This window comes from Astatotilapia calliptera, chromosome 14, assembly GCF_900246225.1.
Source record: "Astatotilapia calliptera chromosome 14, fAstCal1.2, whole genome shotgun sequence".
Lineage (NCBI taxonomy): Eukaryota > Metazoa > Chordata > Actinopteri > Cichliformes > Cichlidae > Astatotilapia > Astatotilapia calliptera.
The window spans coordinates 12,261,779-12,288,391 of record NC_039315.1 but is presented as its reverse complement, the minus strand read 5'-3'; the positions used below and the strand labels follow the sequence as shown (position 1 = coordinate 12,288,391).

General features: G+C 39.5%; 1 protein-coding gene and 1 long non-coding RNA gene across 5 annotated transcripts in view; one reads left to right on the top strand and one right to left on the bottom strand.

Moving 5' to 3' along the window:
• The window catches only part of lrfn1 (leucine rich repeat and fibronectin type III domain containing 1), a 136,361-nt gene extending 120,747 nt beyond the window's left edge, over positions 1-15,614 (bottom strand). For 2 of the 4 annotated variants that reach the window (XM_026191294.1, XM_026191297.1), the window contains exon 1: positions 14,403-15,614. The gene's annotated coding sequence lies outside the window, so the exon portion shown is untranslated. The remainder of the gene's footprint in view (positions 1-14,402) is intronic. The other 2 variants (XM_026191296.1, XM_026191295.1) reach the window with 2 other exon arrangements.
• Positions 15,615-22,945: 7,331 nt separating this feature from the next.
• Positions 22,946-25,444, top strand: LOC113035782 (uncharacterized). Its single transcript, XR_003274388.1, has 4 exons — positions 22,946-23,008; positions 24,176-24,220; positions 24,694-24,824; positions 25,208-25,444. It is a non-coding gene; the product is annotated as an uncharacterized LOC113035782 (long non-coding RNA).
• The last annotated feature ends 1,169 nt before the right edge of the window (positions 25,445-26,613 follow it).

The window sequence follows — 26,613 nt, the reverse complement described above, 5'->3', positions numbered from 1 at the left end:
GTCTCTTTATTGCATATTTAATTGAAAAGGATGGCTGATTTAAAGTGTCATGGTTTGCCAACGCATTACCTTCTTTGAAAGGCCTTACAGCGTTTGCTACAATAAGCCTTTTTTCCATATATGGTCAACTTCCACTTGCAACATTTTATGTTTAAAATATAGTGGAAAAGAATGGACAGAAAGAAAAGTATAAAAGATATATGTATCGTAGTGATTTTGCTGCACTCCAGCACACTATATGATGATTACATGACACACACTTTATCCAGCTGAGCCACCAGGATGCCACGAATACCTAATAGGTTTGAGAGATGTTTGCAGCCATGGCAACACAACAAATAAGACCAACGTGTCTTATCAACAAGCTTACAAAGGAAGGGAAACGGAGAAGGTGAGCCACAATGCAACACAAGTGAAAAAGCAAATGGCATTGTCAACAAGCTCAAGTGATTGGGGAGTTTCAGGAAAGAAATCTGCTCAAAGCTCTGGCTTCTCACAATATTCCAATAGGAGTTTTGTAGTTTTTCAAGCAGACTAAAAAATATCTTTATCAGGTCACACTATAAGTGAATTCTGTGGACATCAGCATTATAACCTCTACGATTTCTTTAATGTATGATTTCAAACTGAACGATCTGGTGCTTATTTGTTACGATTACATGGAAAGCCACTGAAGGCTGTACAATACACAGCAGATTTCACCGTCTAATATAATGAAGTCAGTTCCAACAGAGCTGCACAAGTGACAGCCAGCTGCCAAGCATCTCACTTGTTCGGCTGTCTAATCTCAAAATTACTGACATGTCAAAATTCAAAGTCTTTCACAGCAATAAAGATATTCATGAGGAATTCTGTAATTTCATGATTGAACCTGACCGTTAAAGGTTTTAACGTACTCCGCATTTCAGATGAAGACACGGTCCTCTCAAATCTTCTCGGTAATGTGATACATGCGATTCATGTTTTTACACAATTAAGCTCAAGAGTATCTGCTAAAACTCAAACCAGCATTAGAATAGCGGTGAAAAAAAAGCTGTAAGTGACTTTGACTGTGCAGTAACTGGTTTTTCCTATTTCGAAAACTGCTGCTCAGATGGGATTTTCACACACAGCCATCACAAGGTGTTGTGGGAACGGTGTAAAAAAGGGGAAAAAAAATGCAGTGTTGATGGCACAGGACATAAAAGAATGGCTAGGCTGTTTGGAGATAGAAAACCAACAGTAACTCAAATAACCAGTCTTCAGCTGCAGAAAACTACACTGGGTACCATAACTGTCAGCTTAACACTGAGATTATGCTGTGTATAAGCAAAACAAAATTGGACAGTGGACAAAAAACTAAACAAATGTGATTCAGTATTCAGATAGTAAAGTTGGAATTTAGCTTAATCTAATATCTACCTTGTTGGCACACTTTGGGCCTCTTAGTGCAAACTAAAGATTGCTACCAAAGCCCCACATTAAACAGGAACAGAGCTAAATTATATAAAACCAGAGTAATGATAAGTTCTCACACTATCTGCTCTTCTCCTAATACCAGAAATATTAAGGCAACAGTTTTCCTATTTCGTACTGCTAAGAAAATGGTACCTCACAGATTAGGACATTTAAGGGGAAACATTTTCTAATCGGTACTTTTAGCAGGATGGCACTCCTGTCACAAAGCTCACATTATCTCAGACTCCTCAATTTCAGTGTGTTCTTTGAGAAGTGCTTCTTCAGCACCTTGCTGACTCTATAACACAATAATTTGAGATATTTCTAAAGAGAAAAAGAAGAGTAGAGAAACTTCAAATAAAAACTGGACAATGAGTATATATGTACTTTACGTTGTAATTCCATTTTGATCCCCTATTTAAACAAGAGTGTTAGAAAAATGCCCGTGTACTCTAAATACAGTCAAGTCAAGATACAATAGAAGTGCTTAACTGCTGAACGTCTTATCACAGTCACTCAATCGACTTTTCCTGCCTAACCGTGGATCAAAGGGGTATCCATCTGCTATTACTGAGCGAATGCCATGAGCTCTTTCAGTTTGAGGATTTCTTAGACGTTATCTCTTTTTCATCCTGAAATGGAGCTTTATTTCCTCTGAGACATGCACTAAGCACAAAGCAGCACCCAATCATCCAGCAAAATAAACAAAGTATGAAACAAAGGAATGGGCATTTTAGCTTTCTCCTTCCGTCATATTAACATACAGCATTTCACCACTTAGAAACTGCACTGGATTTGTGTCATATACAGAAGCTTTACCTGAGCAAGGGAAGGTTACAGAGGCCAAACCGAGACGACAGTTGTTGCTGATATTGACTTTTTTTTTTTTTAGCTTAACCACTAAATATTCCCAAATCAAATTTTATTTTTTTATTTTTTTTGTGTGTGATGTTGTTGCCTGTTTTTAATTGTGTAATTGTTGCAAATGTGAGATACTTGCTGCTGCCTATCTTGGCCAGGTCTCCCTTGAAAAAGAGGTTTTTAATCTCATTGTGATCTTCCTGGTTAAATAAAGGTTAAATTAAAAAGGATGATTAAAAAATAGATACACCAACAGCAACATAATCCTTAAATTCATGTGATATTACCTCTGTAGGACAATCTTTTTCTTGCGATTCATGATCTTTCCAAAGCTATTAAAACTAGAGAGACAGATGTCTCAGTGTCTACTTTCCGAAGTTGCAGCTATGATAATTAAGACTATACTGAAAAAGGAACTGAGCCGTTCCTTGGTTTGGCATAAGAACAAAGATTTCAAACCTATTTGCCATTAACAATAGATATTTGTATAACTTCTTGATATAAAAGAAGAAGAGTTTTTCAATAATCAGTAAAATAATTTTCAGCACCACATAAGCAACTTCTTATTAGAAAGATCTGGTTAATTTCTTTTGTGTTAGTAACTTCATTTAGAGTCAAAATGATTGACAAAGTTGATCAACTGGAAAAACAAGCTGACTAGAGCCTGAGTGTGATTTTTCCATGCACATTTTATAAGAACAAAGCAGCCCTCAGTCACTGACTGATCAATCAGCAATTGCTTTCAATATAGGGGAGGGACAAAAGGCCTCAAGTTTTGCTGAACAATGCAAGATAAGAAGCATGCAAATACTCCACTCATATGTAAAAGGCTAAACAGTTATTTGCAATTTTTCTGCAAACATTTGAAAGGACTGTTTGTCTTTACAGTATATCATATCATGTTAAGCCAAGTACCTTGGAGAAAAGTCTCATCACTGTAGACTCCTGGAAGCTGAAAAGTTAGATTTTCTTTTCTTTATTTCGTCTTTCGTGTTGGGTGTTTTTCTTTTTGTTTGTTTTTGCTGTCCAGCTCGAAAAGACATTATTGTCTTGCAAGACAATAAATATCATATAAACCTATCAGCAGAAGAAAAGGATGATTTCGATGCTGCATCTTTTTTGACCACACAAAAGCCCTGCATCCTTAGAAGATTGTACAAACAAACTGTGAGACAAATCGACATAGTGTTCAGATCAGAGTAAAGAAATGACAACATAAGTTATTGAATAAAGTTTTCACTACCACTGAGGTCTCCTAAGCAAAACCACTCACTCTGCAGTAAAAAGTGTTCGGAAACTCTGAAGCGTGCATTCATGCAGAATGGTGAACCTGAGGTCAAGTCTTTACAGTACAGTTCAAATATGGATGATAGGACTGCAGTCTTTAACCATTCATCCATTCAAAAATCCAGAAGAAGGCTGACACACTTTATAAATGTCCTACAGCACTGATCTTGGCCACCATAAATGGAGTCCTTTTAGTCAATAGACACCTAGCTAACAAAGACTACATCCAGTCATCATCTATCAAGTCCCACAACGGATAAAGTAGTTTGTCAAACCAATCTAATCAACTGATCTTGGTGAAGCCCGTCTAAGGGCATCATCAATAACTGCATGCACGGATGGCTCCGAAAGACCTAAAGCACACAGCTACTGCCAGATGGAAGATAATCACTCTTGAACATTATCACTTTCCATTACTGGGCTGGTTTGTTTGGTATTTTTGCTACATAGTATATTGATGTCGTTATCAAACCATAAAGCTTTCATCGTGTTTCACGTCTCAGTGCCGCTCATATGAACATGATATACAGCTGACCTTCTACCGGGCACTGTTTTCTCTGACACGAGTTCGGTTGGCATGTCTCAATGCATCTTGACAGACAGACAGGCTGAGGGTTGAGACTGTGATTCAACTGCTGTTTTTCGCCCAACAGTGAAGTTCGAGTTGGTGTAGCTTTTGTTTTTCCACTTCACATCTCATGTAAGTCAATGTCACCCACCTGCCCTGAGTGCAGGCCCTTACAAATGATTCCCTGCATCACAAAACACTGAATTGAGAAAATGGCACGCAAATGACCCATCCTTCAGCTGATACATCTTATGTAAGCATAAAAAAAAACATAAAAAAAAAAAAACACACTACTAGTCCACTGGTAGTGCTATGATTTATCATGACTCCAGAAATATATTAATATTTTAAGAAAGCAGGATTTGCGTGCAATATTGCCATTAATAAAAATCAGTCCCTGCACATATTTAGTGAAAGAAAAGCCTTTGTCTGAGTACATCACTCATATTTATTACAACATCATCAGGTCAGATAAAGACAAGTGGCAGAGCCTGATCATCCCAGCACTGAGGTGACTACAAGTGTCCAAGCAATGTGCTAGATTTGCTAGATTCAACTCATTACCTTGAACAAATTTTAAGTTATATAGGCCACAACAGACATTCACACTTTATAGTTAAAAGAAACAGTAAGTCAACTGGGGCTTTCCTAAAAACACTTTGTGGACTCTGGAAATTTTAATTAAAGTCATTAATCCTGATCATGTTTTTATAACCACAACATCTTTGGACAAAATTACAATACATCTATTTTTTTCTGTCAAACAATGCAGTCTCCATCTTAGTAACAATCCCAACAACAATACTGCACATGTGCAAACACCCCCCGCTGCTTGCCACTCAATGAACGGGGTAGACCAACAACACCTCCAACTAAGCCATCAAATCGATGTTGTTTGTCCCTGACGCATGAAACAACCCAAGTGTTCCTGAAGTGTTTCCCCCGGTAGCAGGTAGATGGGAAGAAGTGCCACAAGCATGCCACAATTTTGGCCAAAAAGACTATATTTTGAGTCTTGTCTGTTAATGTTTCCTTTGACTGGCTCTTTACTATTAGTTAAGTTTTGTTGTCAACTGTTCTGATAACAGTTTGCCCCCAAAACACACTAGATTTACTGTTAAGAGCTTTAATGAAAAAAAAAAAAGAGATAAAAATAAGGTGAGCAAAGGTTAATAATAAAAGTTATTATATCCAGAGGTTATTTGAGCTGGGTGTTGTAGCTAGGCTTGATGATTTCAAGGATCAAAAATAGTGAGAGTGATTGCTCTTATCGCCCCTTGTTTGGCCATTATTGTTAATATAGTGAATATTGTTGTTATTTTTACATTCATAAATGTAATCAGCCTCACTCTGGTCTCATGTCAGTATTTCCACATTTAACCAACACTCATGTGTGGGAACTTGCACACGCGCACTAATTCGTGCAACACTGCAACCTTTGAAATGAATGTGCACGTGCACTACTTTATCTCCTCTCCTAACCCCTTTTTTTTTCAATGGGCGTCTGTCTTTGTCAGTGAAAGACTGCACTCTGTGTGTGAACAGTGAGGAATGGGGAGAAGCAGGTGAGCCATTTTACACACATTTAAAAACAAAGGGAGAAGTTCCTACAACTACAGGCCAGAGGAAAACAAGTTTTAAAAAACAACAACACAGCAACTGTTATGACTTGTTAGCTTTTCAGCTGATATCCCTCCATATATGGCCACTAATTACGATTTAATTACAGCTAAATAAGTCATTGCATGTGAACAAGGTTCTCCTGCTGATATGGCCTACCTTCTTTCTCTACATGAAAGTAGGAAAATATTCCTCAGTGTATGTGTGGGTTTCTCTCTCACTGGCATTAGTGAGACAGCACTGTTGTTGTGGTTTTTTTTGTATTTGGTCCATACAGCATGCATTATGGAGGGCAGTCAACACTACCTTAATGGGGTGCACATTTATCCTTCCCCTATTTGGCCCCAATGACAGTGGTATTGGTTATTGCCAGTAGGACAGGGTGATCGAATCTTTCAGATCTTATTCCTCCAAATAACATATTGATAAATGGACGACAAGGCAGCGAGAGAAATAGGGCAGGGACATATACCTCTTTTTGTTTCATAACTCAATATCAAAAGGTCACATATTCTTCCGGAACAACATAAATGTTGATTTTTACTATTTTTCAAACACGTCGTTGGCCTATTTGAAATAAGCTAGCAATATATTAGGTTGAGCTTCATGTCAGTCTCCAATTCAGGTCAAAATTGCAGAATGTGAAAGCAATTAAAATTAGTCAGTTTGATCATTTCCAATAAATAACATCATTAATGTCTGAGTGTATTTAAAATAAGACTGAATTTAAATGAATTTCCTTTAGATGTTTGTGTTTTTTTAATGACTGGACTCCACTATTCTTACAGTCACATTCAGAGGATTATTCTTTAAAGCATAGATACTCTTTGGTTCAACGGGAGGCCTTTTTATGTGCAAATATTTTGCCTGTCACTGCTGCTTTTTGGTCTTACGCCAAAGAGCATCCTGGCATAAATTCCACTTTAACCCCTGACACCTATAATAAGTTGTCCTTCCACAAACCTTAAACACAAAGATTGTGCTGTTATAGGCTGTTCTATACTATATTTGGCTGAGCTGCACTTTGTTTAGCGGTAACTATGCAAAGGAAGCGTACACTTGAGCCACTTAAGATGAGGCTTTGTTCCAAAAGAAATAAAATTCTTTGAGGTACTCTTAGTGCCCTACTAAAGGATAGAAATGTCCTTGAAAAGGTTTTGACAGAAATACTCTTTGTTATTTTTCTTTTTATTTATTTTTTTAACTTTTCCACAGATGCAAGTTTTGGTTTTCCGAAAGATTACTATGGGATGAGTAAAACTTACTACTGTTGTGTTTATAGTCTCAAGAATCACTATCCAAAGTTAGTCATGTCAATATGTACAAATAAACAAAAGCAGGTTAATACACTAGAGTGGCAGAGAGGCCAAGGATAAATGGAAGAGTATCTAGACAACAGGCACAAACATTTATAAACATTTTGGGGCATTTGGAGGAATTACTAAAGCTTTATACAATCATCATATGGTTTAAATTCAAAGTAAAATACTAGGACCAATAAATGGTCAAAGAACTCCCAAATTATACTCGGGAATGTGACAGAATGAGGTAAACTCACAAGAATCTGAATGCCTACTAGAAAATGTTTGATTTTTGAGTGCAGTGTTGAGCCCTTTTCTGAAAATGAAATGATCAAAGAAAAAGGAGGTAGAGGATCTGTTCTCAGCTGCATAAAACAAAAATTAATTGTGAATGATGGTGGAACCGCTTCAGAAATATCTTCGAAAACAACCGGGGAAAAAAGGCTTTTCAGAAAAAAACTGTTTTGCACACTGTTTGTAAAATGTTCAATTGTGGCACTAGTGGGATTTAAAGTCACAGTTTGATACAAAGAGAACAAAACATGTCATCTTCTATTATTAAACAGAGTTAGGGTCAACTGATATTTTTTTTGCATAAAATAATGGACAATGCGTTTTATGTATATTGTATTGTATGTTGTATATGCGTCTATTCTCAGTCACAAGTTTATGTTTTTATTCTTTAGCCTACATATATAACTTGCTTGAGTACTGCTTTAGTTTTACCTTGTAAGGCATGCCTAACATCTGCTCCTGACAAATAGCAGATAGCTGTAACCACAGAAAGACAGAATTGGTGCTGATTCACCCAACAACAAAAAAACCCTAGCGCTATACCATGTAAATTACAATATGCTATTCTGTGCTACACACAGCAGGATCAATCATCTAGTACATGCAACACATGAATGCATGTGACACGGGAAGATTTAATGCTCTGCAGGCTTTAAATGGCCCACTAAACAGTCATTTGGTTTCATGGGAAAAGCTGGGTATCTTCCAGAGATAGAAAAATCAGTCACAAGAAAGGAGCACATGAGGATTACCAAAATTAAGTTGCTGAAAATAACTCTCTGTTGGAATCAGTACAGCAGCAAATCGTCTTGTAATTAACAGGTGAACTTCAGTGAATAATTTGGAAAGGATGGAAAGATCCCATAATGTTGGTTTGAGGAATAGATGTCCTCGGCTAGAGATTACACTCGGTGTCAGCAAGACACTATTTAACTGTCCTTCTGCTCATGTATGTGCAACAATGTGATGATCAAAGTGTTATACTGCTTACTTGAAGAAAAGCAGGGCCAAATAAATCGACCACACTGCGCAGAAACTTTAGAAAGCAGACTATGATAAGTCTTTCTTTCGCACATTCTTGACAGTTCGTTTTTAAAGGCACATAAATAAATAAAAAAAGTCAGACATAAAAGCAGGTATTGTAAATATTTAACCTACAAACAACATAAGGAAACTCTCAGAAACCAATGATCAATAATTATTTGGGCAGCAATTCTGCCTTGCTGTACATTCAATCTATTCTGCTGGGAATGCTCTCTGTATTTCAGCGTTATAAAGCTTTCAAGGATCTCAAAGATTTAAACAGCAATAAGCTGCAGTTTTACACAAATATAGTGCACCACACCTTGAAAAAAAACCTGCTACGTTGATTTTTTGTTTCACACAAAAAGCCCAAGGCGGTAAATTATCAGTTTGTGGATCGTGTGTGCATATTAAATAAATATCAAATAACACATTCACCAAAGAGTGCAGCAAAGTAAAACTTATTTCATGGAGTCAGGCCAAATTCGTGATGTTCTGCTGCTGCTGCTGTTTCTTTGAGCTAATATAGTTTCCATCTCGTTTAAGCAGTGCTTTTGTTTGATGATCTCTCCTAGTTAGATGCAGCAATAGTCCTGTGAATTTCTGCTTGCAGACAACAAGACTAAGAAGAGATTTAGTCAAGGTGAGCTGGATTTTTCTGCTGTTGTTTGTCAGCTATTAAAGCATGAAATCAAGATGTGTGACCGTAAATCTCTCAAAGCTCAGAAAGCACTTTAAGTATTAAAAAGGGGGGGAAATGAAAGAAACTAGATTTATGCTATTTCTTATTTTGCACATTATCAAAGCGCATGAAGAGAACCTTATTCACCACCCACATCTGTCCTGGAACAGCATGCAAAGAAACTTGGAAAAGACAACCAGAAGAAAATATGGTCAGTGACAAGATATTTTTCACAGAATCCTTGTTTTGTTGCACTGGCTCTTAACCGATCACTTCACCAGAACAGTTAATGCTTTTGTAGTGTTCCAGCCTTTAATAGGCAGCACAGCCACACATCTCCAGTGAGGCTGGTGCAGGCTGATGAAGAGCACACCATATGACTTTCTGACAAACAAATCAATAAGTAAGCAGCGAATGATCTCTCATCGCAGTGGCATATTCGGGAGGAGTAATTCGTCTTTTTCCTAATGCATCATCGGTCAAGATTGAATAGTGCATTAAAGGCACTAAATTTTGGCCAGTGTTTCTGAGTTCAGAGGAGAAAGTCTTAACAGGACCAGCAAGACCTGTGTTAGTAGGCACAGCACAATAATATATTGTCCTTATGCATTATTTAATGGCACTGTGGGGATGATAGTGTTTGTGCACATTTCAAATTCTGTATGAGAGCATGTAGCTCCCTTAATTGGCTTGCTCAAGAGAGCCAAAGTGAAATGCTGTTCTAGTAGAAGATATTGATCAATAGGACCAGATGCAGCTGCTGAAAGCATTATCTAAATCAATGTCACCTTCAGGTAAACAGCAAAATACTAGAAGCTGGAGGTTTGCTATTATTCTACACTAGTGCTTTTTTCTGGTTTGCGCAATGATATCACATTTCATCTAAATGACCATTTAGAGGCTCTGACACGCAGTGTCGAGTGCAACAGTTTAAGGCTGCCACATGTGGCAGGACGACTGCACAGCACTGTTTCTTGAGGGAGATAGATGTCACCAATAATATTCTGAGTCATCAGAAGGAACGGGCAACTGGCTGGTACTATGCAGTGATGCGCCTCTGCAGTTTAGATGCCATGTGCTCCATAGTAGGTTATAAGCATTTTTCCAATTGAAGGATTTGGCTGCTCCAGACAGGTGGAATATGCTATGCTTGGATTATAACTGCTGCATACCACTGGGATCAGCTTGACCATATTCATCCACAATATTCCTGAAGGAATTGGCTCTCTCACCACCTTATGAATTCTTTTATGAATCTGTATGCCTCTGCTAGACAGTTAGCCGCCCTCAAAATGACTATCCACTGCTTCCCTCTATATCACAACCCACAGTATCTTCTCCCTTGCACCTTGTTACTACATTTTGCATGTTACAGAGCACAAAGCAGGTCAGTCTTTAACAACCAGAGCCTCTTGTACCTACCCTTTTCATCAGTTATTTGTCAGAAAAAAAACATCGGCAATGTTAACAAGTGCACTGCAGACACAGATTCACACTCCTTGACAATAAATGACAGCTCTTCTTATTGAGACTTACTACGCAGATGCGAGAGGCTAAAAGCCTTCAGGGTAAAACGAGAATTGCCGCAATCATGACTTCCAAAGGTTACCAAGTCAGAATACAAATGCTCTTAAGAGATATCAAAAATGACCAAGTGCAAAAGCTACAAAGTCTTGCTACTCTGACTTTTGCACCTTTAAATTGAGCTTTTGAAATGCTTTAGCCAGTTTTCACCTGCTCTGCTTTTAAAGGACTTTTTTTTTCAAATTCAATCTACTAACTTTTGATTGTGATGTATTTTTAGTCACACAACTAAAGTAAAAAAAAAAAAAACTAACTTAGCAAATAAGAGACTATATGTGCTGCTTGTCCTTTTCACAATCACAGGGGACACATCCCAGCATGCAAAAGCAGATTCACAGAGTACATTTTGGACAGGTCAAACGTCTAAGCTACTAAAGTCACATTCACCTTCAAACAGGTAGTGTTTAAATCTTGCTTCTTGCATGCAGACAAACCCAGGAGTTAGGACCTTCTTGTAGTGAAGGAACATCAGCTTTCTGCACAAAAACCTGTTTTGTGTCCTCAACACACTGCAGCATAATACACCGTGTGCTGATGAGCAAAAAAGAAGTAATGTCTATGGAATAAATTATACATCTAAAATAAGCACCAAAAGCTGTTTAACAACTTACTGCAGTGGGCATTAAGTTTAATATGTTTTTTTGCTCTTGTATTTGCTCCCTGTTGAAATCCATCATGCCGCAAAGTTCAAAAGTGTTTTATGCATCTCAAGGCCTGTATGTTATTTACCTGCGTTTCCTCCTTTGAGAGCCCCACTGCTTTTTTTGTCACTTTGTTACTCGCTCAAATATAAAATCCAAGAGCAGCTCTAGTTTAATTGCTTCAGTGCTTTGGTGGCTACTCCTTTGATCTTTGTGGCTAGTTGTAATTATGCCATTTCTCGAACCTTTTTCATGCATCTCGAGTGCTAAATAACTTGACTTGCCTTGGGAGAAACATCTATCTCATTCTTTTGACCAATAACAACTTAATTGGTACTTTTCTTTACTGGTTCTTTTCTGCATGCAAAATCCAAACTTCAAGAAAAATGATCAAGAGGGTAGAGGAGTTTTCTCTAACTCTCTGACACCATTTATTTCTCTCGAGATATACACAATATTATCCCCAAAAACTTTTCTTGCTCTTTGTTTCCTTAAATAAAATGTAACGATACTGCTATTTTTTTTGTCGAAAAACGTGTTAGTCAATGCTGGAATCAGCCCACAATATCATATGTCTCCATGATACGGTACATAACTGTGGAAAGAAATGACTACAATCATGCCAAAAGTCACTACTTGCGCCACTATTTTAACTCTTCGATTGATAGCTTAGAGTATCTTGGAAAAAGTAATCTTTTCAGCAAATGTGTGCATTTTGAAAATGTCAAGCTGAGAACATGACTCACTGTAAAGGGCTATTTTAATATACCTTGTATAGAGAACAAATACATGTCTGCCCTATACAGTCTTTTATAGTCCTGAATACAGATCAATAGCTTGTGTTTGCTCTCATTCCTGCAGTGGCTGATAACCCACCACTGGTCCTGATTTCATAATGCTAACACATGACACCAGCACCATGAGCAGCTGCTGTAACACAATGCAACAGAATGGCAAGGCAGAGAGACCTCATTAATCTAACCTCTCAGCCTGCATATAGCAACCTAGAAAGCAAAATAGTAATAAAAAAAAACAAAAAACTCAGCACACATGTCACTGTAACTTTCTTTTTATGGCATTACCTGCTGAGATATTAATTTGTTCTGCAGCAGTTTACTGCCTGCATTAGCATTGCTGAACATGGAAGTGTTGGCAATAATGCATGATAATGATAATGACCATCCTGTCTGATTTCATTAGGCAAACACATGACAGCAAATGCTCTGAGCTTCTGCTGTAACATCCTGCAACACGCTGACAAGTAAACTGACAAGACATGATCATCACCACTTACTGCAACGCACACAGCTAGTAAAAAAGGCATTTAAATACATAAGAACCCTGCTTCATGCACTGCTAATTCAAATCACAAATCCTATGAAGCTCAAGGGTATCAACCCTCCAAAGAAGAAACCTCATTAACCTCTGATAAAGGAGACTTCTCAAGTCTCTTATGTCAAAACTTGTATGATGCACAGTTTTAACCAAACATCATTTCAATTTGCTTTTTGCCAAAAAACACAGGGTTAAATCTTTACTTCAAACTAAACAATACGAGTGAGTCAAGCCCTTAAGACAGCTGTTTGTGCTCTTCTTACAATAAAAGCCTTACATGACAAATACAGTACAGTATTTTATTGCCTTTAGTCATCTGTCAGACTATGGTATAATTCCTTTATGACAACTGTTATTTTTTCACTTTACTGCAGTTGACAGCCGTGAAAAAGGTGGGTGCTCTGTCATGTAGGAACATACATGCTAAAGGAGGGTGTATACCATAGATACAGCTGGCAGTCAGTGTTTTCCAATAGCACTGCAAGCTGCAGTAACACTCACTGCCTGCCCTAATGTAGCCACACAGCTGTCCAATGTCTACATGTATCCCAGGGGAAGTCTTAGAAGGTATTGTGTGGATTAAGCGGGGCTATACGAGGAATGTTCACTTGACTTTAGTGAAAGATATTGACAATTTAACCCCACCTCAATCTAACTGATTTACAACCTCTATACCTCCATGCAGGCATCGTGAGTTCTCATTTTTCCTGCAAGCTGTAAGTGATGTCCTCTGAGTGATAAATAGATATTTCAGGGACAAATGCTGACCTCTGAAGCAAAAATTGGGATAGCCACTCCATTGAGTCTAAAAAGTCAGTGATTATAAAGTAACTGGAAAATGATGAGAGGGGCTGAAAATTCCAGCTGCAACCATTATAGGCAGAATTCACTCACAGTGCCCATGAGATCATTAGAATGCTGCATCAGTGCTTCTGTATCCCTTCATCATTTCTAAACCTGATTAGCTGATTTGCCAAAACAAAGGTCAGGAGTAGAATAATATACAGTGCACACATCCTGAAAAGGCCTCTACTCATTATACAAATTCATCATCTGGCCGAATGTTTTTTAAACTTGCAAGTTAACAATGCAGTTATAAGTTTCCTGATGGTTCAGGCTCTGTGGCTCCAGTGTAAGACGGTCCACTCTCTGAGCAATCAGTGCAATTTACCCTGATGGGAGAATTCCAGCAGCTGCTGCTAATTTATGAAAACTCTTGGTCTCTGAGTGGTGCTGATGCAGACACACCCGGGCCATTTCCACACGCGCTTCTGTCTGTGGGAATTCAACTCTTGTGTCACTGTTTAACCGTCTTCATTGCAGTTAGGAGCTCTGTCAGCCCTATGACAGAGCTGTTGTGAGCCCATCGGACTCAGTCTATCAGATATAACAGCACTAACAACCACGTGAGAACTGGATATCTCAAGTAACATGAAGACATCTCTGCCAGACAGGTTTATACCATATTATCCAGCAGACTACTGTGAATAGCCTAGAAAGACTTGCACATTATGCATCAAGATACATAAATGATTTGATAGATAGATAGATAGATAGATAGATAGATAGATAGATAGATAGATAGATAGATAGATAGATAGATAGATAGATAGATAGATACCGGAGGCCTATTATTCTATATTTAGTTTGCACAATCCATGCCGCACATCAGAGATCTGGACACCATTTAGCTCATCACATTGCACCCACGTATGTGTCACAGCTGCAAAAGTCTAATTTACATTTCTCACCAAGTCTGAGAGACTTACCAGAAGTGGAACTGGGACTAATATAGCAGAAGCCAAAGGCTTGATCCCAATGCACATGATTTCGCTGTCCACACACTTGTCTCAGCGGATAAATTCACAACGAAACTCGGATGGCGACGAGAGTTCATTTATTCCAAATTCAGGTGTAAAACCCTTCTTGTTACGCTGGTCAGGCTTGTGCTGCAAAAATCCAAGGGACCCAATGAGCGACAATCTGCTGCTTAAGTGTCATCAACAAGAGACAGTCCTTCCCAGTTACCTGCATCGGGATAAAACCCCACCTAAAATCCCAGTACGATCCGATTAGGGCTCGAAGGCAGGCAGAATATAATTAGGTTGAAATCTCTGAATCCAGAAGCTCAGGGGGGTCCGAGTGTTGCGTCCGAGCCGTCTTCAAATGGGTTAAAGCGTGAGTACGTGGTCGTAGCAGGTCCCCCGCATACGGGTTTGTAACGCGGAGGAACGATGGACTAAATTTCCAATAAATCTCACGCCTGTGATGAATTGCAGTACAGATGGTGTCGGGATGGAGAACTGCAGCATGGGGCTCTTTTTGAAGCGATAGGTTGCACTCCTGAAAAAAAAGAAAAAAAAGAAGCCTCACACGGTTGAAGGTTGGCGTCAAATTCGGGCTTCAAGTCAATCAAAAACAGCAAAGGTCGGAAAAGTCTCCACCAACACCGGGTTTCTGTTAATTACAGCACTACAGCGCACTTATCGTGCCTAATTTCCTGACATGTATTTACCTTCACTGTAGACGTTTGTTGCCATAACTTCCCCTATCTGAAGCGCAATGAAGGAATCCCACCCATGCACTGATACTGTTTTTTCTCGCTCTCTCTCTTTCTCCTCTAACACTATGCGTACCCATGCGAGCAATTAGTTTTCATACACGACTTGGTCCGTCCGCTCTTTCTACAAAGCAATGCGGTCGATTTCTTCGGGCGGGATGTGGCAGGAAATCTTGCTGTGTCCCAGAGAACAGGCAACCTTTGAAAATGCGCCTCTACTCTTCATGCAGGCGTCCACCTGCGTAACACGAGCCCGCTATAAAAGAATACATTTGGTCACGCCATGATGTCTGGAGCAGAGCAGAGCCAAGTGGCCAGTGGACAAATTCTTGATATCAGAGGAAACGACTGACACCTTTCATGGACAGTGCAGCACTGCAGCAATGTGATGTCATTTGAGCTCCATTTAAAGCAAATACACGAAACACTGGAGGCTTTTCTTTTTCTGTGGTGGTGAGGAGAAGCAAATGTTTCAACATGAAGGTGGCTTGAAATAGAGAGGGGGTGCTGTGGGCTGTTTGTGATACTCCGGGATGGGCTGGTATCTCATGGTCCAGCACAACAAGATACTGCAACAGTGGACCGGAGGAGAGAGCCCTGAGGGAGGGGATTGAGGAGGTGTTGGATCATTGCTGCACTTAAAAAAAATCACACTTGCTCTCCTTATAGGCAGTAGGAGGTGTTCAGTGTCTTGCATTTGGGCTCTAAAGAATACTTCTAACCCTCTATACCTTTATTTTTTTATTTGTATCCTTCTCAGTCTTGAACGGGCATGATAATAAGTAAAAACATGAATTCACTGACCGCCCACACACATGTCCCAGACAGCACCTACTGCTTTGCTTTCCAGTTGGGACAAACACCCCTCTTAGCCCAGATCAGCAGAAATTGGATATCCAGCCTATAGAAAAATAACATGAACATCCTCCCACCAGTAAAAAAACAATAGTTAATCCTCTCAGAGTTGCAAAAGAAAGCCAAAGACAGCCCATTCGACATAAAGCCATCATGTTTTCCAGTGTTCTTTTTTGTCCGTGTTCATCCCCCAAGAGCATTGTCTGCTTGCATGGAGGCTGCATGACATCATGAAACAAGGAATTACTGTAAGATGGACTTGGCAGTTCCTGTAAAATCCTATTGATTTAGCTGCAGGAGCATCACATGTGCTGCACAGACTTGGACACATTATACATTAAATGTTGGCTGTTAAATACCTGGCATTCAAGACCTCAGAGGAGGAGATTCACCTTTAAAGCAGATTTAAGTGTCTTCTGCAGGCTGAATTGATTAACCAAATAAAACTATCCCATCACATAAGAAAATTTAAGATACAATGAAAGTATCTCACATAACAGGCCCCAAATGTACAACTATAATAATGTGGAAATGACAAGAAAGAAAAGTATGAGAAAGAAAAGTACAATAAATAACAAGGTTAATTCTCACAGAGTACTAAAGACACCTGGAATGTCTTGAGCATTAGAACAGTGAATCTCCACACTTATTCTTTTTCTTGGCTTCAGCTGCACGTTTTATCATCTTTGTTTGGGTACTGCAACATGACAGGTGTCACAATTATCTGACTCAAAACAAGAGCATCAGCCTGTTTTAATTAAAGGGCAGTTCAAAATGGGTGGGACACCTCCAGGGTGTTTTATATGGAAGAGTGAGATGTAACACAAGCTCACTTTGGAAGACACTATACCTACAGGGTTGTTGTATTTGCTGCCTTCCCGATTTCTTTTTCTCTTTTTCTTTTTTTATATTTCTCATGTAAATGTTTCAGATATTTTAATATTACACTAAGATAACCTGAGTAAATATAAAGTGCAGTTTTTAAACGATGATTTCCTGTATTAAGGAGAAAAAAATACCTTTCCAAACCTACCTGGCCCTACGTGAAAAAGTAACAGCTCTCCCTTTTCAAATCATGAATGAACTGCAATTAACCACATCAGTTGAAAAGCTGAGTTCAGTTTCTCTAGCCATTCATAGGCCTGATTTCTTTCAGACCTGCGGAACAAAGAAATCACTTAAATAGACAAAGTGTCTGCCAAAGTGAATTAGGCTGAAATATCTCAAAAAGCAACACATTATGAAACAATCAATTAGAATCATTGACTTCTACCAGTCTGGTAAGGGTTGCAAAACTCCAGTGTACTACGGGCATTATCCACAAGTGGAGAAAACATAGAACAGGAGTGAACCTTCTCAAGAGGGGCTGGCCTACCAAAATTACTAACAAAAATCTTAAAAACATCTTACACAAGACTTTTGGGAAACTAGTCTACAGAGTGATGAGACAGAAGCTGAACTTCTTGGTAGGTTTGACTCTGGTTACAGCTAGCATAATATTAACACAGCATTTCATAAAAAACAAAACATCATATACACAGTCAGACATGGTGGTGGTAGTGTGATGGTCCGGGAATGGCTGCTTTGATGCTTCAGGAGCTGCAGGACTTACTGTAACTAATGGTACCGTGAATTCGGCTCAAGCGTAGAGTTGGTAACACTAAAGTATATTTGTTGATCTGAAATATCTAGAATCTGACAAATATGGAAAAAAAAACAAAAAACCCCCCAAAACATTTGTCACAGTGCTGCATATAAGTGTAACTCAGTTAATATCAATAAAACAGTTATATTTGAAAGGTGGGAAACAATATGAATTCAGATTCTCACACATCTTTAAACTAATTTTGTGCCCTCTGAACAGATGCCAGTCTTTCAGAATATCATTGTGTTTTAGTATGCGCTGGAGCATTTTAGTTTTATGATATGATTTCTCTCAGCTCTGTCTGAACGAGGTGGGTGAGTACATAAGACACAAGCAGCAAATACTGATGGAAACTGAAAAAGAGCCACGAAGGAAGACAATCTGCTATTTATATCAGGCTGCACTCCATGGGGCAAAGCTCCCTCTTGCAGTAATGCACTCTAAAAGTGATTGATTAGTGTGTTATTGAGATATTGTCCATCTTAACGTTCCTCTCTTGCCAAAGTGATGAAATTACCGCACACTAGTCTGTGAAAGCATAATAGCAGATTAGGTCAGTGTGAGCCATCCACTCTAATCAGGAAACTTGACATTCCCTAAAATGGTAAACATGAGTGGGGGGTCTTCACTTAGATCCCGAATGTACCACCCAGCCACTAATACCCTTAGACAGCGTGCTTAATGACTTGGAATATTTTACTGAGGTTCTTTAATTTAGATTCAACCATACATGGTCTCTGTACGTGCACATCTGAAAATGTCATTTCCAACACAACACAGTTGCCCTTTGTTTGAACAAATTGTGCAGATCACTTTCCATATGGACAGTAAAACACTCACACTCACTAGCTGAGCCCAGACAATCTAAAGTGTGATGCGCCATCAGTTTAGCACGTCAGAGAAATGTCGCGTGTGTATGTGTATCTGAAATTGGGAATAAAGTTGGTGCATTGACAGAGACAATAAAACTCTATCCTCTGGAACAGCAACATCATTACAGAGCAGTACATCCAGTGCAGATTAGAGCAGTCTTGTTTATACCACTGAATCACCCTGTACATTAGTGCCCTCGCTCACAGTGCAAAAAGTTCCTCTTAATGTGCTTTAAACCCTCCATCACATCATCAAAAGCGGAAACACTGTAGATGTGATTTCCACTATAAGGTCTCTAACAAGAGCAGTGCTTTGTTAGCATGGTATAAAAAAAGGAAAAAGAAAGGGAATAAAAAACAGACATCAGCAGGAGGCTGACTGTTTCAGCAGATGTCACCCTGCTAGAATTACATAGATAATAGACACGAACAGGTGACAAATTAAAGGCAAAGCCAACATAGTCTGGCCAAGATATTTTCACAATCCGTGCTTTAATGATGGTAGTGGTGAGCGCTGCAACACATTCGTCTACAATCTATTGGTGTTCAACCTGGTTGTGATATCGTGGCTGTGAAGGCCATAGTATGTGATTTACATTATTTTCACACCAATCAAATCATTCAGTGAGCCCTCGTGCCCTGTGGGTGGTGAAACTGTCATCCTAGAAAAGAGTTCTCTCGTCAAGATGATCCATTATGACATAAAGACGATCTCCAGAACAACCTTCTACTGCAGTGACTCTTCCCTCACAGATCCCTTTACTGTAGGGGTCAAGGGTTCAGATTTTTCTTTCAGAATTGCATCTATATGGAGCTCTCAGTGCTCCTTTGTTTTATTCAAGCATGTTTATCCTCTGACCCACACACACACACACAAAAAGAAAGAAATGATGCTTTAAAATACTCCTCTTTTCAGCTTCAGTAAAAAAATTATGTATAGTGTATGTTACATAGAACATGTAGCACAAACATCCGGCATCATCTGCATTTGCTGTTTGATCAGCGTGTAAATAACGAGTCATTCTCATAGCATCTGTGTCACAAATGACATAAACATTATACATTATTCAGGTTGCATAGCAAGTACAATCGTGCTTTCATGTTTCGTACTGTACTGCATGTCAGCCTTGGCTTGCTCCACTTTAAATTAAACAAGTGCTGCTTTTGGCAGAAATGTTGAGGACTCTTAAGTGTGTTCGTGTGTGAGAAATCTTAAAGATAGACGTAGGCCATCTGGATAAGTGTGAGGTGCAGTTCACTCAGAAGCGGTCCTTCGGGTGGGTCTTTATGGCTGAAAATCTTAAAAGAATCCTGCTGCTCTTCAGAAACAGAAGACAAAGCTTTAAGATGAAAGAGTTTCACTTGTGAAGGCTTTCATCAGTGTTATATATAATTAATTCCCAGGGACATGTAGAACAGCCACTTAGATGCAAGTATTCGAAAACATTAAAAATCATATCACCAAGTGTAATTAAGGATCTGACACAGTACCATATCAAAACAGCTAGAGGATATGCTTAAAAATCAGGTCCCCCCACTTATTCATCTCAGGTTAAGACTTTTTAAAAAGGAAAGATCCAGGAGGTCATCCTCTTTCTTTTCTGATGAAATTTAAATCACTTCCTCCTAGACCAAGAGACACCTTCTCAGTGGCGAAAAATAAAGCAGACATGGGATGTCTGGCCTCTTTAAAGTGGCTTACTACATGAATTTTGACACACTCTTCCCTAATGGAGCTACTACACTCAGTAATTCAGTTTTTTCAAAAAGCACTCTGTTTCTCTTTCCACAAGGATATGAAATCATCCATCACACATGTTGTTTTAGAGTTAATGAATCTCAGCACGCTTGCAGTCTCAGAAATGTTTTCCATATATTTTTTGTATATGGTCATTTTAAGGTGATAGACCTTTTGGATGTTGCTGAATATCAAATGTCTGTTATGATCCAGACGGATGTTTTTTCTCTCTCGCTCTTTCTCCCCGTCTCCAGCTCGTCTCCTTTGCTGCTCCGAGGGGGAGTTTGGGCTGGTCACACCTTGGGCCCTGCACCTCTAGAGTCTGTCTGGAGTCTGGTTTTCCACTCTTCAGCCAGTGCACCTATTTGCTATTAGTTCATTACCTCCCTGTATGTAAGGACCAATTTGAGCCTTCACTCATCTGGTCATCTCTGATGTTTGTTTCAATTCCTAGTTAAATATTTTTTCTGTCTTTCCCTCTCAAAAATTTTCCAAGCCAGCTGAAGCTCTCACCCAAAAGAAATAGTCACCTGCAATCCTACACTGATCTGTTCCTGCAGAAAGAAAATTTGTTTTCACTTACCTGAAACTCACCTGACTTCACTGCTTCCTTTACTTTCTGGGAAAACTCCAGCCTGCTACTGTCCTTGAAAAGGAATCAGGTAAGAACTCACATCAAAATCACAGCACAATATCCCTCACCATAACAAATCTTTCTTCTCTCTGAGATTCTTGTTTAGTGAATAGACATTCACCTTAGATTCTCCTGCCTCCAGACCCTTCCCCAATTGATCTGAATTTCATTAAAATAAACCTTTTCAAAACTGAGCCCTGTGGTCTCTGTCCTGTTTCTGAGTCCTTTGAAAAGAGTTTCCAGTATTTGTAATGACAGAAGAATCTGGCCAAATGGACCCTATGGACCCAGCAGCTATCCATGCAGCATTATTTAATCAAGACTTGTTACTCGGCCAACATGATCAAGCCCTCCACTCTTTTGTAGAGCAGAAACAAGTTACCTATCAATGCCTTGATCAGATGTGTAGCACGATTCAGTCAATTCACACAGGGTTACCTCAGGCTTCTGTAACAGAACTAGCTGCCTGGTCATCAAGTCCAAAGACTCCTGTAATGTCCCCGACATTCTCCGATGCAGTCTTCCACTCACAGGAAAAGTGAACTTTATGCTCCAGTGCTCACTAGTCTTTAGTCCCTCTATTCCATTCCTTTCCTGATGACTCCTCGAAAACATCTTGCCTACAAGGATAGAACTGTTTCTTCAAAAATCTCGAGACGTATATATTTGCTAAGTTTATTGAGGAGTTTAAAAGAATTTGTGACCACCCCTCTGTGAGGAGGACACTGCCCATTGTCTCCTGAATTGAAAGCAAAGCAATAAAAGCGTTGCAGAATTCGTAGCAGAATTCCAAACTTTGTTAAGGAGACTGGGTGGAATTCCAAAGCCATACAAGGGGTCTTCCTTCACTTATTAAATGATTAAATGAACAGTAAGTTGGTTTCCTGTGTTGAGCCAATGTAGTTGTAAGTCTTTGTGGCCCTAGCTATTGAAGTTGATAACTGGTTTAGTTAATTTAATAGAGAAAAGAATTAGAAGATCTGACAAATTTCTACACACAGCTTTCCATCCTCTTCTGCAGCTTGCTCTGTCCTGTGCTTCAGGATCTGCTACCTCATGATTTTTTGAGAAAAGTCCAGGTGAGTTGATTGAGCTGAGCACTCAATGGTCAACCCTTGTTTTCATTACTGAACAAACAGAATGGAAACAAGTACCTTGAGTTTTATATATTTTATGCACCAAAGACTCCCATTATCTTAGGCTATCTGTGGCTAGAAAAATACATTCTTCACGTCAACTAGTATGAGAAACAAATAGAGTTGGAATTTGTTCTGCTTATCTGTATTATTGTAGGGCCTTTACTTTACAGTATAAAGCATTTTGAGCCAACTGCTGTTGTGATTTGTTGCTATCTAAAAAGAATTAATTGAATTGTATTGTTTGCAATCATCCATAATACCTGCTAATATTTCACCTGAAAACCTCGGTCCCCAAAGAATATCAAGATCTGCAACGAACTTCCAGCAAGGACAAAGCACTCTCGCCCCCTCTTCATTGACCTTATGACTGCAAGGCATCGGCCTTCATCGTGGTACCTACCAGCCATCTTTATAACCTGTCTCATCCAAAAAGAGAAGCAATGGAAAAATACATCTGTGATTCTTTAGCAGCTTGAATTATATGTCTCTCCTTTAGTAGGAAGTGGTTTCTTCTTTTTTGATAAGAGAAATAAAACTCTCATACCCTGCACTGATTACCATGACTTTAATAAAACGAATGCTGAATTGATCAGCTCACTCTGTGGAGTCACTATTTTAATGAAGTTAGAGCTACATAATGCTTACAATACATTCAAATAGTGAGCAGATAAAAAATGATCAGTAGAAGATAAAAGCAGAAGAATGACCAACTCCTACCTCCAAAAAACAACTGTAACAGAATTTGTTCTTTTTTACTGAAGATTAATCAGGAACTAGAGTCACATTGATAATCACCAGCAGGTGCAGCTTTCTTGGAATTAAAACACAGATTCACCCCAGCACCTGTTCAACCTGATCCTAAACTACAGTTCAGTGTGGAGGTGGAGGCCTCTGACTAAGGAGTGGAGCAGTCTTCTCTCAGTGGTCAAATTGTAAGTTACGTCCCTGTGCTTTTTCTAGCGTCTAACTACCACTGAGCAGAAGTACCATGAGCTGCTGGCAGTGAGTTAGCCTTAGAGGAGTGAAAGCATTGATTGGAGGAAGCTGAGCAGCTGTTTAATGTGTGGACTAATCATAAAAATCTTTCCCACCTGCAATCAACCAGATGATATCATTCTATACAGGAAATATAATCTTTTTTTCTCCGAGACAATCCTACCATCTTTCTGTGTTGTCAAAGGAGCTTGCAAAGAAAAGCGTCTGGACTTCTTTAAGTTACTTGAAGACGTTTCACCTCTCATCCGAGAAGCTTCTTCAGTTCTAAGGTCAAATGGTGGGGAGTCCCAGATATAAACCTAGTGGGAGTGACCCCCCACAGAGGGACAAAAGGACCCCCTGATGATCCTCTAATCGCCTGAGCCAAGGTGTGAAACTGGGTGTGGGTCCCAATCAGCCAGAGTTTCGGGTGAGCTTATTGTGAAACCTGGCCCCACCTTATCATGCGAATTCCTGAGGTCAGATGGCCCAGGATGTGAGTGGGCTTTAAGGCGTCTGGGGAGGGAACTCAAAACTGGATTATAGATGGCAGAGAGTTGGTGTCGTAAACCACCGCCTCTGTTCAAAGATGGTCGCTTACAGTGGACATAGATGGCTTCTTTCACTCCTCTTTCAAGCCATCTGTCCTCTCTGTCCAAAATGTGAACATTGGCATCCTCGAAAGAGTGTCCTTTATCCTTAAGATGCAGATGGACTGCTGAGTCTTGTCCTGTGGAGGTGGCTCTTCTGTGTTGTGCCATGCGCTTGTGAAGTGGCTCAGGCGATTAGAGGATCATCAGGGGTCCTTTTGTTCCTCTGTGGGGGGAAACTCCCACTAGGTTTATATCTGGGACTCTTCACCATTTGACCTTAGAACTGAAGAAGCTTCTGGGATGAGAGGTGAAACGTCTTCAAGTAACTTAAAGAAGTCCAGACGCTTTTCTTTGCAAGCTCCTTTGACTACGATGACCTGGATGACTGAGAACCTTCACAGACATCTTTCTGTGTTGTTGGTAACCTGGTATTGGAAATAAAAGGATGTTGTTCGTCAAGCACTGCAAAATTAACTAGACCCTGACAATGGCCTCCCTAACCAACCGCATGACCTTCCTCTAAAAACACAGGTAATCCATTGGGCCCACACCACCAAGTTTACCTGCCACCCCGGGGTAAGTCAGACAATCTCTTTTCCAAGATGTTTCTTTTGATAACCCATATTAGATAATGATGTTACAGAACATATGGCTGGATGCTCCATCTGTGCCAGAAATAACAGTAGAGTCCAGTCCCTGCCATGGTTTCTTCAACCTTTACCTGTACCTAATAGAAAAAATATTGCTTCTGAGGGAAAAGACAGTCATTCTCACAATCATCAACATACTCTCTAAGTCAGCTTCTTTTGTCGCTTCAGAAATGCCAACCTCCTGGTTCAGCATGTTTGTTGTATGGTATTGCAGAAGATCTAGTTTCTGATAGAGGAACATAATCATAAAGGAATTTTAGACTCCAGATTCCTTTCTCAAACTGTATTATTGCCTTAAATCCTACTTTTGGAGTTCAGTGACCTCCTCTGCCACCAGACTTTCATCGCTTAAAGCCTACCTGGGCCACGGGTCTCCTCTGTTCCCTTCCCTTGAAGCAGAAATGGTTGAGCCCTCTGAGCAACATGGCCTAAAGCGCTGCTACAGAATATGGAAACAGACCAAGGCTGCCCTGCAGGACACAATCACTGCCTAACAGACCAGAGGACTCCAGCCTGATGCTATTCTCCAGGTCAGAAAGTCTGGTTATCTTCTATAGACATTCCTTTGAAATAAGTTTCCAAGAAATTGGCTCCTAGATACACTGATCTCTATGGAATTGGCCCGATAACCTCCACTTGCTTAGTTCAGGTGTGTCAATGAGAGGGAGGGCATGGGTGGCTTGCTCCTTCATCCCAAATCCCTCGGTCACCTCTGGGGCCCCGACTAGGGTATTGTTCAGTTTCTTCTTCATGGAGTTTGGACCAGTGATGCCTGGGCTCGACCCTGTTCTGTTTTTTACTCCTTGACAGATTTTCATATTATTAGTAATTGTAATCAGGCTCTCTGGCATTTGCTCAATCTCTAGTGAAACCTTTATTTTGTTGTTGCCACATTTCTCTCTTTGTCTCTCAGTTCTTCTCTGAGTCAGCTGAAGCTCTCTCCCAGAAGAAATACTCCACTGAATTCCTGACATACTCTGTTCCTGTGGAAAGAAGAATTATTTTCACTTACCTGAAACTCACCTGCCTCCCCACCCTCTGCCGCTCTCTTTACTTCCTACACAAATTACTCCCTGATATTTCTTCCTCTCTCCTCCATCTGTTCTGAAAAGACTCAAATATGAACTCACAGAGCAATATTGGTTTCAACTCTGGCCAAAACCAATCTTTCTCCTCTCTGGCAGAAGTCTGCTTCTGTTCAGTGAACAGACACTCGCCTGAGATTCTCCTAACTCCAGGCTCTGCCCCTGCTGATCTGAATTCCTGTAAAATAAACATTTTAAAAACTAAGCACTGTGGGTCGTGCTTCAGAGTCCTTTGAAAAAAATTATCATTATTGGTTATGACAGTGTCAAATTACAACATAACTGAAAGCTGAATATGAGCAGTTTAGACATTAAAGCCTTGTCTTTTGTTATTCAGCAGCAGCTGCAATGTCTTCTTCTTCTTCTTCTTCTTTTGATCTTTAGCGTAGGAGGGGCTGCAAGATTGGGACGAGTGGGATTGTTTAGGGGTTTTTTGAACATAAAGATAAACATAAGTTCATACTGATTGTTTAGAGCAAACAAAACTTGTAAAAGTAAAGTTATACACAGACAAACAAAACCCACACTTTCAGTAACAACAATCTGAATACTTAGTATCAATCTGTACCACTGAGATCAACATGTGCATCAATGACCTGTGACCCTCTATCCCTTTGGATAATAAGTGCAAAAAAGTGTTTCAATTTAAAGCACCAGCCATATAATAATCAGTCTTTCGGGAAAGGCAGAAACAGCTGAAATCACAACACGGGTATATTATTGGTTGTCATGATGTTCATAAGCAGATGCTTATTGACACATCCAGGTGTCAAATTAGCATTTATCATGACCATTAACCCATTCTTGGAGAATATAATAAATATATTTCACTCTGAAGTTGCAAACTGTTGTGCTGCTATTCACAGGGTTGTTACTAGATCTTCCATTTGTTTCGGAGCAGATGTTTTATAAAGGGGTTTTCAAAGCTTTCTTTTTTTTTGCTCGAAAACATGATGCCTCCTGCTGTATCTGGAAACAAAGCTGATGAGAAAGATGACAGCAAACCACAACATTAAAGTTATGGGCAGCAAAACCAAAACAATGAGCAGAGGGAAACTTCAAAGTGGGGTGACAGTTCTCTGTGGGTTTCACATTAACAAGAAACACTGCGAAATAAAGCTACTGGGTAATTCTGTTTTAAGTGCTTATTTTGAAACATATCTACTCAAAACAAATCAGGCCAGAAAGTCAAAACTATAAAACACTGGATTTTTGATAAATAATCTAGTTGTTC